The sequence below is a fragment of the Ranitomeya imitator genome, chromosome 5 (genome assembly GCF_032444005.1).
Source record: "Ranitomeya imitator isolate aRanImi1 chromosome 5, aRanImi1.pri, whole genome shotgun sequence".
In the NCBI taxonomy this organism is placed as follows: domain Eukaryota; kingdom Metazoa; phylum Chordata; class Amphibia; order Anura; family Dendrobatidae; genus Ranitomeya; species Ranitomeya imitator.
In genome coordinates this window covers 53570977-53584631 of record NC_091286.1, presented here as the reverse complement: position 1 = coordinate 53584631, position 13655 = coordinate 53570977, and positions in this window count along the sequence as shown.

Genomic DNA, 13655 nt, shown 5'->3' with positions numbered 1-13655 from the left:
GCATTTGGCAAATATTAATAATTATGGTAATCCTAATTGACCGAAAATAGGAAAAATATATTCTGATTTCATGTCAGATATTGAAAACAACATGCATATGTGTCTTTTTATATAGTGTATGTAAGCTTCTGGTTTCAACTGTACATGGAGAACAGTTGTATAAATGCTTTTTATGTGCAGACCAGCACTGTAAATGTCCTATATGTGGAGACAAGTGCTTTAAATGTCCTATATGTGCAGACCAGTGCTGTAAATGCTTTACATGTGGAGATCAGTGCTATGAATGCTTTATATGTGGCAGGTATGGACTGAGGCTGAAATTCAGTCCTGGCATTTGAATTCACACAGGCCCATGTTGTCCCCGTCCCCATGAACCAGATGGGATATATTACTAATATTACCCTGGATGGAGGAAAGGAAGATTTTCTACAAGACCAATATTTCTAATGATACCCGCGGCATGCTGGGGTAAGTGACGGAGTAGGCAAGTTAGTGCTTCTTCACAACTCTTAACAGTATGGGTGTCTTGAGAACACGGATTCTGTTAACAACATAGCAGACAAGGCAGCCCATGACCAGACAGGCCCTTCTGGCATTTGCCAGAATTGCCAGATGGCCAGTCCGGCCCTGATATGTGGATATCGTCCTATAAATCTCCTATATGAAACGACCAGTTATGTAAATGCCCTATATGTGGAGACTAGTATGGTAAATGATCTATATATGGAGAGTAGACCAGTATTTTAAGTGCTCTATATGAAGAGACTGTTTGATAGTTAGGGTCACTTTTACCTATTTTGTAATAGTGCCGAAGAGCCTTTGTAAGACTTTATGGTGCAGTTTGGCTATCAACCCACATACCCACGGCCACACGACCCTTCAGCAAAAAAGAAAGGAGAAACTCTTAAAACGATGAATGTAACAAGTTTTTTCAACTTCTACATCAAACATAGTAATATAGAATTGCTTGTAGCCTGTAACTGAAGACTCAAATAAATATTAAATCTGAATGATGAATAGAAAAAGAAAACAGAAACCATTAAACGTCAAGATGTCCCTGCAAGCAAACCACAATACAAAGATTGGTAAACTGAGTAGTTTGCTCATAGAACTGATATATAAAAGGCATATGAAACCTATTACTCAAGTGGCTTTTTGTAGTGGAGCAGTTATGTACTCTCCAGAAGTGTCGGGGACAGGACATAAAGCTGCCTGTTAGTCACCAGAGGTCATAGCAACATAATGTACAACCCTTGGGAAAAAAAAGAAAAAGAAACAAGCATAGCAAACAATGACACATAAGCTTTCATTAATGGAGAACTAGTCATGTAAACAATAGGAAAGTATCTATTCAGTTGCTATGGAAAAATGAGTAAATGAAGGAAAAGTGGTGGAGTGAGTCACAACCAACGCGTTTCAGCTTCTCATCTCTTGAACCAGCTCACTCCTGGTGTACTGTTCACCCTTAAGATGAAAAGCAAACAAAATGGCCATGAGTGATAGTGAAAAAAAAAACCAAAAGGACAAAATATAATCCACTTGCATACAGCATGTGACATTTGCGGAGTAATCATCTCACATGGAATATGTAAGAGATAGGATCTGTTCCCTACTGAAAACATAGAGCTGATCACAATAACGGATTGCAGGCGTAAGTAAATTATAGAGCTCATCCCACAAATTGTACACAATCAATAAAGAAAGAGCATGTATGTGTGTTTTTTTTATTATGCATAATGTAAATTTTTTATTTTCTTTTAGAAAATATACCTGTACATTTATTAGTCCTTTTGTCTTCTTGAGTGCTACGTTCATATGTTATAAGACAGAAATGAAGGGTCGCGCTAGCAATGGACTGAGTGGTGTCTACTAAAGTCAGTGACTGCATTGATTAGATTCCAGCTTGAGACTTTTTGTTCCATGCCTGTACCTATAGCACAATGAGTGTGCTGCATTGATTGTTACAAGTTGTTTTGTTTTATTTTAGGTAACTTGTTTTTAAAGGCTGCACTCTTTAACCAGTTCATGTCCAAGACATTTACCCCTATTCATGACCAGGCACATTTTGAGTTATTTGCATACATTGGGTAAAATAGCTCTACATTTTTTTTCAATCAGATATTCAGTTCATTTTTCCCCTTTTACTTTCATGATACATGTGGGCTAATCTTCATGTCATTTTCATGTAATTTTCACGATAGATCGATAGATATGGGATAGATAGATAGATAGATAGATAGATATGAAATGGATAGATAGATAGATAGATAGATAGATAGATAGATAGATAGATAGATAGATAGATAGATAATTACACAATATGTTTGGATGGCAAAAAGTCACTGCATAGCACCCCTAAAACACCATACCAACAGTGAAGTTCAAAGATTGGAACATTATGGTGAGAGGCTGTTTTACAGCACTGGCAAACTTCATATACTTGCAGGAAGGATGAATGGACAAATCCCCTGAGACATTCTTGCTAAACATTTGCTGCCATCTACCAGGATGTTAAAAATGAAACGAGGCTGGATATTTCAGCAAGACCATGATCCCAAACACACAGCCAAGAAAACTCTTAATTGGTTTCAGTGAAAGAATTTAAAGCTGCTAGAATGGCCCAGCCAATCATCTTACCTGGATATAATAGAACATTTCTGGAAGGAACTAAAGTTCAGAGTTCATAGAAGGAGCTCATGGGACCTTCAGGATTTGAAGAGTGTTTGTGTGGAAGATTGGGCCAAAATCAGAGCAGAGCAATGCATGCAACTAGTTTCTCTATATAGCTGTCATCACTAACAAAGGCTTTTGTGCAAATTATTAAGTAAATTTCAGTAAGCATGATCAATACTTTGTACCTGTGTGATTTCTCATTACATTTAACTTAATTTAAGTACATCTATGGTATGATTTCTATTCCTATGTGGATTAGATCGGATGTTACCAATACCTGATGAGAATTTCATGTATATGTATATTTTTATTCAAAACCTCTAGAAACCTGTTTGACAAGGCCTTGTAAATCTCTAAAGTCATCTGTAGGCTGCTGTCACAAATGCTGTTTTTGGTTTTGTTTGCAGTTTTTTTAATCAAAGCTAAGGATTCTGAAAAGAAAAATGGAAATATAAAAAAAACTTTTATATTTCTCTTTCCCACTGGATCCACCTCTGGTTTTGATAATAGCATCCAAAACTGCACAAGTGTTTCCGGCTTTTTTAGTTGTTACTAGTGATGAGCAAGTATACTCGGGTGGTCTCTGAGTATTTGTTAGTGCCACTCACAAAGATGGTCACACACTGGACCTCATCTTCACCCGCCTCTGCTCCCTGTCTAACCTCTCTAACTCACCTCTTCCTCTTTCTGACCACAATCTTCTCACATTCTCTTCATGCCCTTCATTCTCTTCATGCCCCCTTCATCAGGAAATACCAGGTGGTATTTCCTGATGAAAGGGACATGAGACCCCTGAAACGTGTAGAATAAAACCACTGTGAATCAACTATACTCTCCTAAAATTCATCTTAGCTGCAGCGCAGAACTTTAACTACAAATCTCCCTTTGAAGACATTATTTTTGGAAACAGACATAGTTAGAAAAAGACATTGAAGCTGATTCATCAGGACTTGTATTTTGTATGCCAGTATTGAAAAAAGGTCTACTGATGTAAGATGCTCCAAAATCATTATGAGGCTTTCAGGCTGCCTGTGTGCCAAAATCATAAATATACCTCAGATATCAGGTCGAGCCCATTTTCTCTATAATTTACCATACTTTATGGCACAGGTCCACAACCTGTAGCTCAGGAGCCACATGTGGCTCGCGGTCTCATGAATTGTGGCTCGCGGCTGTCTGCCAGCTTGGTGCATTAGATCCAGGTCTAGCAATAAGGTATGAAGAGCAAAATAGTGAATTTTGTGAGAAGCTCTGCACAGAAGAGCAGATCTGGATGCACGTATACTGGTCTTAGGGGTTTAGAGATAATTTAAGTATGGTACGCTAGAGTTGCTTGAAGATGGATGAGACAGTGTGTTGGAGTGCTGTATGGGAGAATACTGAATAGGGGTATTGTGGGGACCTCTGGATCTAAGTATACAGCTTTGGGGTGTTTTCTGTGGAAAGTTTAGTTATCAATATACCCGTAAGGTATTAGGTCTTGTGAAGACCGGAAATGACAAATCAGGAGGTTAGGTCAGAAATGTAACGAGGTGACGTGTTGTCTACAATCTTGTAAGTCAAGGTTAATATGATGAAAGTAAATTCTTTGTGTAATCAATAGCATCGGAGCCGGGACAACGCAGATAAGTAATGAAGGAACAACAGCATAGCTGAGATTGGAGGGGTACAAGATGAGCGACTCCATAGAGAAAGTTCCAGTAACCTAAGTGGGAAATGATGAGGACAGGTACTAACCTTCTTGCTATGTCAAACCTGAAAAGATTGTCTGGTCTTCAACAACAAGTCTGCAGTCGCTATAGCTCCACAGTGTGGGGATTCTCTGGTGCCAGCGCTAGGAGCAGCGGTCATGTGACCACAAATATGCATACTCCTGGCCATATGGGACTAGATGGGCACAGTATCGCTCAATGGAAGTGTATTTAGCAAGGCCAGAAACAGTCAAGTTGGAATGTCACCAGAAAGTCTAGTTGGAATGTGGTCAGAAGTATGCATAATGCATACTTGCGGTAACATGACTGCCACTCCCAGTGCTGGCGATGGAGAATGCTCACAGTGTACAGCACACACGATGTGATGATTCACAAGTCTGCAGTCACATAGATATTTTCCAGTCCTTATAACTCGATTTTAGGCTTTGGTCCAAAAGAGGTCATCCAAAACTACCGGTGTGTTATTTATTTATTTATTTTTTTTAAATGCTGAGTGCAAAATCAACCTAAAAATATTGACAGCCTGTCTTATTATGCTAAATATGATTTGAAATGGGATATCATCACATGAAAAAATTTAGGGGGAAAACATTTTTTTGTGGACAAAATGTTTTCTTTCTATATCTGCAAACGGTCTGGTGACCCGTGGATCTGTATCTGTGGCAGCTGATCCTCACCCATTCAATGGACAAACTTCTACTGCTTCATGTTAATATATATTGTGTCAATGATACAACCCTATTTGCACTTTTCACGTGAAAAAATTGTAAATCCGCATAGGATATTTTTTAAAATTCTTCTTATTTTTTTTAACAGAAACTTTTAAATACTAATGCAATAGACCTGTAATGGAAAGCTGATTTTCCTGTAAACGACTATCTAACTAAATGCTGTGTCAATCACAGAGAAGACGACTGCTGCTCCATTTATTCTTTCAACCGCTTGGGTCTCTTCAGCTACAAATTTGTGCAGGACAATTAAGTAGAACGGAATCAGCAGTTTTGGTTGATGGCAGTTACTTTTTCTGTCAACAGAGGATGGGAAGTTTAGATTAGGTGCCAGGGTACAAGGAGAAAAGAGAAAGTTATACACTGCAATGGATATTCGACACAGTATCTACAATGACACCAATACCACGAGGAAAAGTTGCAGCTTTATTTCGTGCCATATAGACAGTAAAGTCAGTATAGTGGTATACATCTTATGGATTTATCCCCAGTCCAGCTGTATGGAGTGGAGGGTTCTCCGTAACTAGTACACACCTAACTTCTCAACACTTGTATAGTTATTTACACATTAATTGATGAATAATTTTGGCAAATTTCCCTTTTGTTTATGTGTGTTTTCTTTATTCTCTCAGGATCTGGATCAGGTGTAGGGTGAACATAGTTGTAATCTTTCTGGGAAAGGTTTCTTAATCTTTCCACCCCAGCAGCAGAGAAGAGCACACTTTTTATGAAAGTTCCCTTTGGGTGATGAATAATTTTGACAAATTTCACTTTTGTTTTTTTTGTGTTTTCTTTATTCTCCCGGGTTCAGGATCAGGCATAGGGTGAATTTGACCATGGCTGTCATCTTTCTGGGAAAGGTTTCTTTATCTTTCCACCCCAGCAGCAGAGAAGAGCACACTATTATGAAAGTTCCCTTTGGGTGATGAATAATTTTTGCAAATCTCACTTTTGCTTTTTTGTGTTTTCTTTATTCTCTCGGGTTCTGGATCAAGCGTAGGGTGACTATAGTTGTCATCTTTCTGGGAAAGGTTTCTTAATCTTTCCACTCCAGCAGCATAGAAGAGCACACTTTTAAGAAAGTTCCTTTTGGGTGGTGTCAATGTTCACATAAGACAATTTTCCCACCTTATGGGAGGAGCGGTGGTCATTATCAAGCACAATGATTTAAAGAGAACCCACCACAATGAAAATAAACTGTCTGAAATAGCACAGTTTGGACCAGTGATGCAATGATTTCCCTGGCCCACACTGCCTTACTTGAAGAGCACACCACCCCAATCAAAGCAGGAAGATGGTGGCCGGTGGCAATGTGCTGCTGAAGATTCATGTTGAGAAAACACCTTGAGTATATCTAGCTAATTTTCGTGATTTATTGCTTTGTGTGATTCCCTACATCTTCTTTTGGCATTATCTGACAGTGACCTCACTCCTTTTCTATCGCTGCTAGATATAATTTATTTTAATGGGTTCCATGAGATTAGAACAAACATTGACCTTTCTATCAGTTTTAACTCCATTCTCATGACTCTGTTACTATAAAGGCCCCCATATGTGTGGAATTAAAGGTAGCCATACAAGTTGATTACACGTGGATCAGCCGACCTTCTACTGGATAAGGAGACTTCCCTGCCAAAGGTGTTTAGCAGTGGCTTACTGAACTTTCCCTGTAAAGAATACATGAGAATACAGAGCGGAGCTTTCATATGTTTGAAGGGTTTGGGAGAGTTAGTTGTATGTTGACTGAACCAGGAATATAAGGTAAATGGACACTTGAAGAATGCAGCCATTTCTTCTAATCTCATACAACCTTTTTCATTGTTACTCCTGATTGTAAAGAGCTAAGAAATATGTTGCTGCTAATTTAAAAAAAGATACAATGTTGGATAAAATATTAGAAATATTAAAATATCTTTATTTGTTTGTTTTGTAATTTCTTCAGTGCTTCTCAGGTTGACTTTGGTACAAATTAGAGAGGAATGGATCAAATCTGCAGAGATTGAGTTTGAGTTGAATTTCCTGAAGTTCACAGTTTCATGCAAATTTAAATATTTTGAAAGTCGATTTGCACCCGGCCCTTCACAGATCGGTGGTTCCCTGTGGAGCTCAGTTTATACACCAGAGTTGTTTTCCATCTCTATATTCACAGGAGAAGGCTCTCTATTGTAGAGTGTAAGCTCTTATGGTTAGTGGGATCCTCTCACACCTGTAGAGTGCAAGCTCTTATGGTTAGCCGAGTCCTCTCTCTACTGTAGATTCTAAGGTCTTATGGTAAGCTTGGTCCTCTCTCTCCTGTAGAGTCTAAGCTTTTATGGTTAGCTGAGTCTTCTCTCTTCTGTAGAGTGTAAGCTCTTATGGTCAGCAGGTTTATCTCTCCCTTCTGACGGGTAAACTCTTATGGTCAGCAAGATCCTCTCTCTCCTGTAGAGAGTAAGGTTTCATGGTCAGTGGGTTCTCTCTCATGTAGAGTTTATTCTCTTATGGTTAGCAGTGTCCTCTCTCTCCTGTAGAGTGTAAGCTCTTATGATCAGCAGATCCCTCTTTCCTTTCTGTAGTGTAAGCTCTTATGATCAGCAGGTCCCTCTTTCCTTTCTGTAGTGTAAGCTCTTATGGTCAGCAGGGTCCTCTCCTTTCTTGGAAAGTATAAGCTCTTATGGCTAGCAGGGTCCTCTCTCTCTTCTGTAGAGCGTAAGGTCTTATGTCTAGTGGGGTTCTCTCTCTCTCTCCTGTAGAGTGTAATCTCTTATGATTACTGGATTGCACTCTCCCTTCTGTAGTGTAAGCTCTTATGGTCACCAGGGTACTCCCTTTCCTGTAAAGTGTAAGTTCTTATGGTCAGCGGGGTCCTCTCTCTCTTTCCCGTAGAGTGTAATCACTTATGGTTGGCGGTGTTCTCTCTTTCTCTCTCCAGTAGAGTGCAAGCTCTTATGGTTAGCTGGGTCCTCGTTCTCTCTCTCCTGTAGAGTGTAAGCCTCTATTATCAGTGGTGTTTTCTCTCCTCTACCCCACATGTATTTTCTGAACGATTACATTTACAAGTTTTCAAGTATTGAGACTTAGGTGAATTCTTTTATCCGCAAATCAAATTTTTCGGGAAAATTCAGTGAATCTAGCAAATTTGATTTTCAAAACATCAGCTCATCTCTAGCGCTAATGTTTATAGAAAAAGCTATTTTCTATAAAAAGTTAAAGAAATTTACATGAAATCAGACATTCTCACTTTGATATTTCATATGCTGTCAGCAATTTAGTGGAGAATCGCTTTAGGAACAGATAGATATATTTTAATTTTTTTCTTACTCTACTATTTTTCAACTCATTATATGATTTGCTCCAACTGACGTTACTTCCATTGATTTAACTATTTTATGAATTACATTATCAGTGTACCATCACATGGCACTATGGCATATACACAAATAATAATGTAATAATGGTTATTATGACCTAACGTAACACTAAAATTGATATTTTACTGAAAGCCAATTCAGTAATTTTAATGAAAGCCAATTTATGGATCAGAACTCTATAACAAGGCTGGTCATAACCTAACATCTGTCAACAAAACATTCCGATGGAAACTTCTAGGGTTCCCAATTTCAAGTCTGCAGACTTTTGAAACAGGAAATTGGTTAAGCAAATTTATAACCTTGACAGCAGATTGATAATAAAAATGGGGAATGCGTGACGAGAAACAGTCATTATCATTTAACATACCAGTTAGAATTTTTGATTCTGTGAATGGAAGCTGATTTTTTTGTAATAATTTTTGTTCATAAATTTCTTGCTTGTAAAAGATTTTGCTGATGCTAATCTTATTTTGATCATCTGCTGCTCTTAGCACCAAAGACTGCACTATATGTTGGGCGGAAGTCCCTAACAACAACACTCGTCATTCCATGGCAGTCCCATAAGCAATGAATGGAGCGTTGGTGTGCAGCTTCATTCTAATGGGGCATTTCAGAGCATTGTTCTCAGGATTGAGTCCATAGCAGATAGAACCACACTGATGAGCAAGTTCTTACTGCATTCATCCTGTGGATAAATGATAAACTTGAAATATTGGAAATAACCCTTTAAAGCGGTGGTCAACTACTTAAACAACCCATTCTCAATCTCCATATTTCCCATAGGTAAAATAATAAGACATACCTCCAGTACTATCGAGGTTCCATCGATGTCGGCTTCTGCTTTTCCGGGGCTCACATGACATTGTTATGTCTTGCAAGCCTAAAGCCAATCAGCAGCCTCTTCCCTCGCACCTCCTTCAGACGAAACTGACACCCGGAAGAAGTGAAAGCTGCTGCTCCGACTTCCCTCAAATGTCAGTCACATTTAAAGGAAGTGAGACGGAACAATTGAAATCCAGATTTTTTTTTATCTCTTTCTATTTATTTCTTCAAAAGTTTATTCTCTGTTTTTATTTTAACAATTCATTTTCACAACTTTATTAACAAATATATATATTAAGATACATATTCTTTTAATTACTTTACAACCTTTATGTTCGTATCAGTAAAATTAATCTCTGGTAGCCAATTTACAAGCTTAGTAAGAATTGGAGACCTAGACAAGTCAGTCTGTCATTGCTTATAAATAATAGTTTGTGAGGCCAAAAATAAAATAACATTAATGTTAGTTCTCTCTGAGATCATGCCTTTCCTATGTACAGTAAAATACATTGTATGTTGCATTTTTTTTTTGTTTTCCTGCGGATTTACAGGCACAGTCCAGTAGAGGTCTCCAGTCACAGAATCTTAGCATGCTAAAGTCAAGTGCATTTGGCAAACAATAATAATAGCTTTTTACCTATTTTGCTACATTAGAACTTGTGTTTTAATATTTTTATAATCCGACTAAAGATTAAAGAGTGTTAAGTTTTAAGTTGGTGAAGTGAAGTGAGAAACATTCAGACATAAATTAGATTTATGTGATGAAATAACTAAAAATTGGCATGTGCATATGCCTTCATTCCTTTTGCGATTAAGCCCCTAATAATTTCTGGTGAAAGCAATTCCCTTCATAAGTCACATGCTTAGTGAAAGGAAGTCCACCTGTATGCAATCTAAATGTCGCACGTATATCAGTATATACACTTTCCTTTTCTTAAAGGCCACTGAGGCTGCAACACCATTAACAAGAGGCACCACTAACCAAACACCATGAAGGCCAAGGAGATCTCTAAACAAGTCAAGAACAAAGTTGTTGAGAAGTTCAAGTCAGGGTTGGGTTATAAAAAAAATCCCAATCTCTGATGATCCCTGGAGCACCAAATAGAAAGAACATGGTACCATAACAAACCTTCCAAGAGAGGGTCGCCCACCAAAACTCTCAGCCTGGGCAAGGAGATAATTATTATTATTATTTATTTATATAGCACCATTGATTTCATGGTGCTGTACATGAGACGGGGTTACATACAAATTATAGTAAACAAGCTAACAATAGCAGACTGATACAGAGGGCGAGGACCCTTCCCTTGCGGGCTTACATTCTACAGGATTATGGGGAAGGAGACAATTGGTTGGGGGGCTGCAGCAGCTCCAGGGTTGGTGAAGGGATAGCTCTGGGGGTGATGAGGAGGCAGCGGGGTCATTGCAGGCTGTAGGCTTTCTTGAAGAGGTGGGTTTTCCTGTTCAGTCTGAAAGATCCAAATGTGGTTGATAGTTGGACATGTTGGTGCACAGAATTCCAGAGGATGGGGGATATTCAGGAGAAGTTTTGGAGGCGATTAGGTGAGGAGCAAATAAGTGTGGAGGAGGAAAGGGGGTCTTAGGAGGACCAGAGATTATTTGAGGGAAGATATCGAGAGATTAGGTCAGAGATATATGGAGGAGACAGGTTATGGATGGCTTTGTAGGTCATTATTAGTCATTTGAACTGGATACGTTGAGGGAATGGGAGTCAGTGAAGAGATTTACAGAGGGGGAAGCGAAGGAGTAGCGAGGAGAGAGATGAATTAGTCAGACAGCAGAGTTAAGGATGGAGTGGAGAGGTGCAAGAGTGTTAGCAGGGAGGCCACAGAAAAGGATGTTGCAGTAGTCGAGGCGGGAGATGATGAGGGCATGCACAAGCATTTTAGTAGATTGAGGGTTGAGGAAAGGACGGATTCTGGAGATATTTTTGAGTTGGAGGCGACAGGAGGTGGAAAAAGCTTTGATGTGCATTATGTGAATAAATCAGAGAGGCAGCACAGAGACCAAAGGAAACCCTGAAGAAGCTGCAGAGTTCCCAAGCAGAGACTGCAGTATCTGTGCATATGACCACAATGGAAGAGTGGACAGAAAAAAGCCCTTACTTGCACACAAAAATTGTAAGGCTCACTTTGAGTTTGCCAAAAGACATGTGGGAGACTCCTCAAATGTATGGAGGAAGGCGCTGTGGTCAGATGAGACCAAAATTTAACTTTTTGGCCACCAAGATAAACGCTATGTCTGGTGCCAAACCAACATAGCTCATCACCCTAAAAACGCCATCCCCATAGTCAAACATGGTGATGGCAGCATCATACTGTGGGGATGTTTTTTGGCAGCAAGGACAGGGAAAATGGTCTGAGTTGAGGGGAAGATGGATGATGTGAAATACAGCGATATTCTTGAGCAAAACATGTTTCAGTCTATCAGTGATTCAAGACTAGGACAGAGATTTACCTTCCAACAAGAGAATAACCCAAAGCATACTGCTGGAGCAAGACTCAAGTGGTTTAAGGGGAAACATGAAAATGTTTTGGAGTGACATATTCAAAGCCTAGACCTTAATCCAATGGAGAATCTGTGGTCAGACTTAAAAATTGCTGTTCACCAGAGGAAACCATCTAACTTGAAGGAACTGGATCAGTTTTGCCTTGAGAAATGGGAAGAAATCCCAGTGACAGGATGTGGAAAGCTCCTTGAGACATGTGTAAAGGGACTTGCAGCTGTAATTGCTGCAAAAGGAGGCTCTACAAAGTACTGACTTTAAGGGGGTGAATAGTTATGCACCCTGAAGTTTTCTGTTATTTTGTCATATGTGCTGTTTGCTTCGCAATAAAAAGAAAATCAAAATGTGCACAGTTATAGGCATGTTCTTTACATGAACTGATGCAAACGCTCAAAAAACAGTGAAATTCCAGGTTTGAGGTAGCAAAATAGGAAAAATGCCAAGGGGGTTGAATATTTTTGCAAGCCATTATATATATTACTGTTCTGAAAGCTATTTTTGTACTCTACGTGGTATCATGTATCTGCTATGAGCATGTATTATAGTTGGGTGGTGTATGCATTGTATGCAATGCTACAGGCAAGTTATATTTGATGGCTTGCTTTTGATTGTATAAAAGGATAATAACACAGTGATGTAGACCATGCAATGTGAGCTCTAATGTGTAGTCTTGCTTTCCTACATTAGTGCTAGCCTCGCTTAAAATGGCTAAGACAATTGATTGAAATGTAATAAATAACCCCTGCATGATGTTCTTGTAGTCAGGCGTATTTACAAGTCCCCGTCCACCAAACTATAAATGTACATTAGACTTGATAGGGTCAAGACATTGCAACCAGAAGCGGTGAATGCATAAAGAGGATGGCTGTAATAGATGATGAAGTCTTTTTGCTGTAAAGGGACCCTCAATTATAAGCTGATTGTAGGGAGTGCTACCAGTGGGACCATCAGCCATCACCTGTATTCTTTAGGGAAACTCTGGCTCAGTTCAATTTCCCTGCAGGGCCACCAAAGAGGAAACAAGACATTATACAATTCCTACTAAAAAGTAAAGGGCTATTCCCATCTCCAAGATCCTATCCCAATGTGTAGTAGGTCTAATAATAATATTAGCAAATACCTCCAACTAGAAATGTAGTAGGTCGGAAACTAAGTATTAGGGTCTTAGGCCAGGTTCGCACTTTTCATATGAAAAATCAGTCCGAGAACCCCTGCCGAGAGTCGCACAAGTGTTCTCTGTATTGTCATCCATGTATAATGCGTTTGCAATGCGATGATGCGATTTCCTCACACCTTTGTACCTGTATGACATCCATATGGTTTTCCATTTCTCACTGATTTTCACCATTGAAGTTAATTGCTCAATGGGCTGAAATGAGGAAAAAGTGTGCGTATTTGTCGCAAGCTAGACGAATGGTCCGTGTGGTGTCCGATTTTTTCCCGCACCCATAGGCTTGCATTGGCGATATACGCATACGATAGCAGCATGCCACAATTTTACATGCATGTCGAATAGAAAATACGGTGATGTGAGCTGCCCCATAGATTAACACTGGTCCGAGTGCTATGCGATGTTTTCTCGCACAGCATTCGCTCGTATTCTATGGTAGTGTGACCCCGTCATTACAGGGATACTGTAGGTGCCCTCTCCTCTTCATACCATATTGTTTTTGAGAGGATCCTCTTTCTCACCCTCGTTATATTTACAGTGAGTACGGAAAGTATTCAGACACCTTTAAATGTTTAACTCTTTGTTTCATTGCAGCCATTTGGTAAATTCAAATGTGATGTTTCGTTGTTAGGAAACTCCTTCTAATCTGATCTTTTTAGCTATCGTGTACAG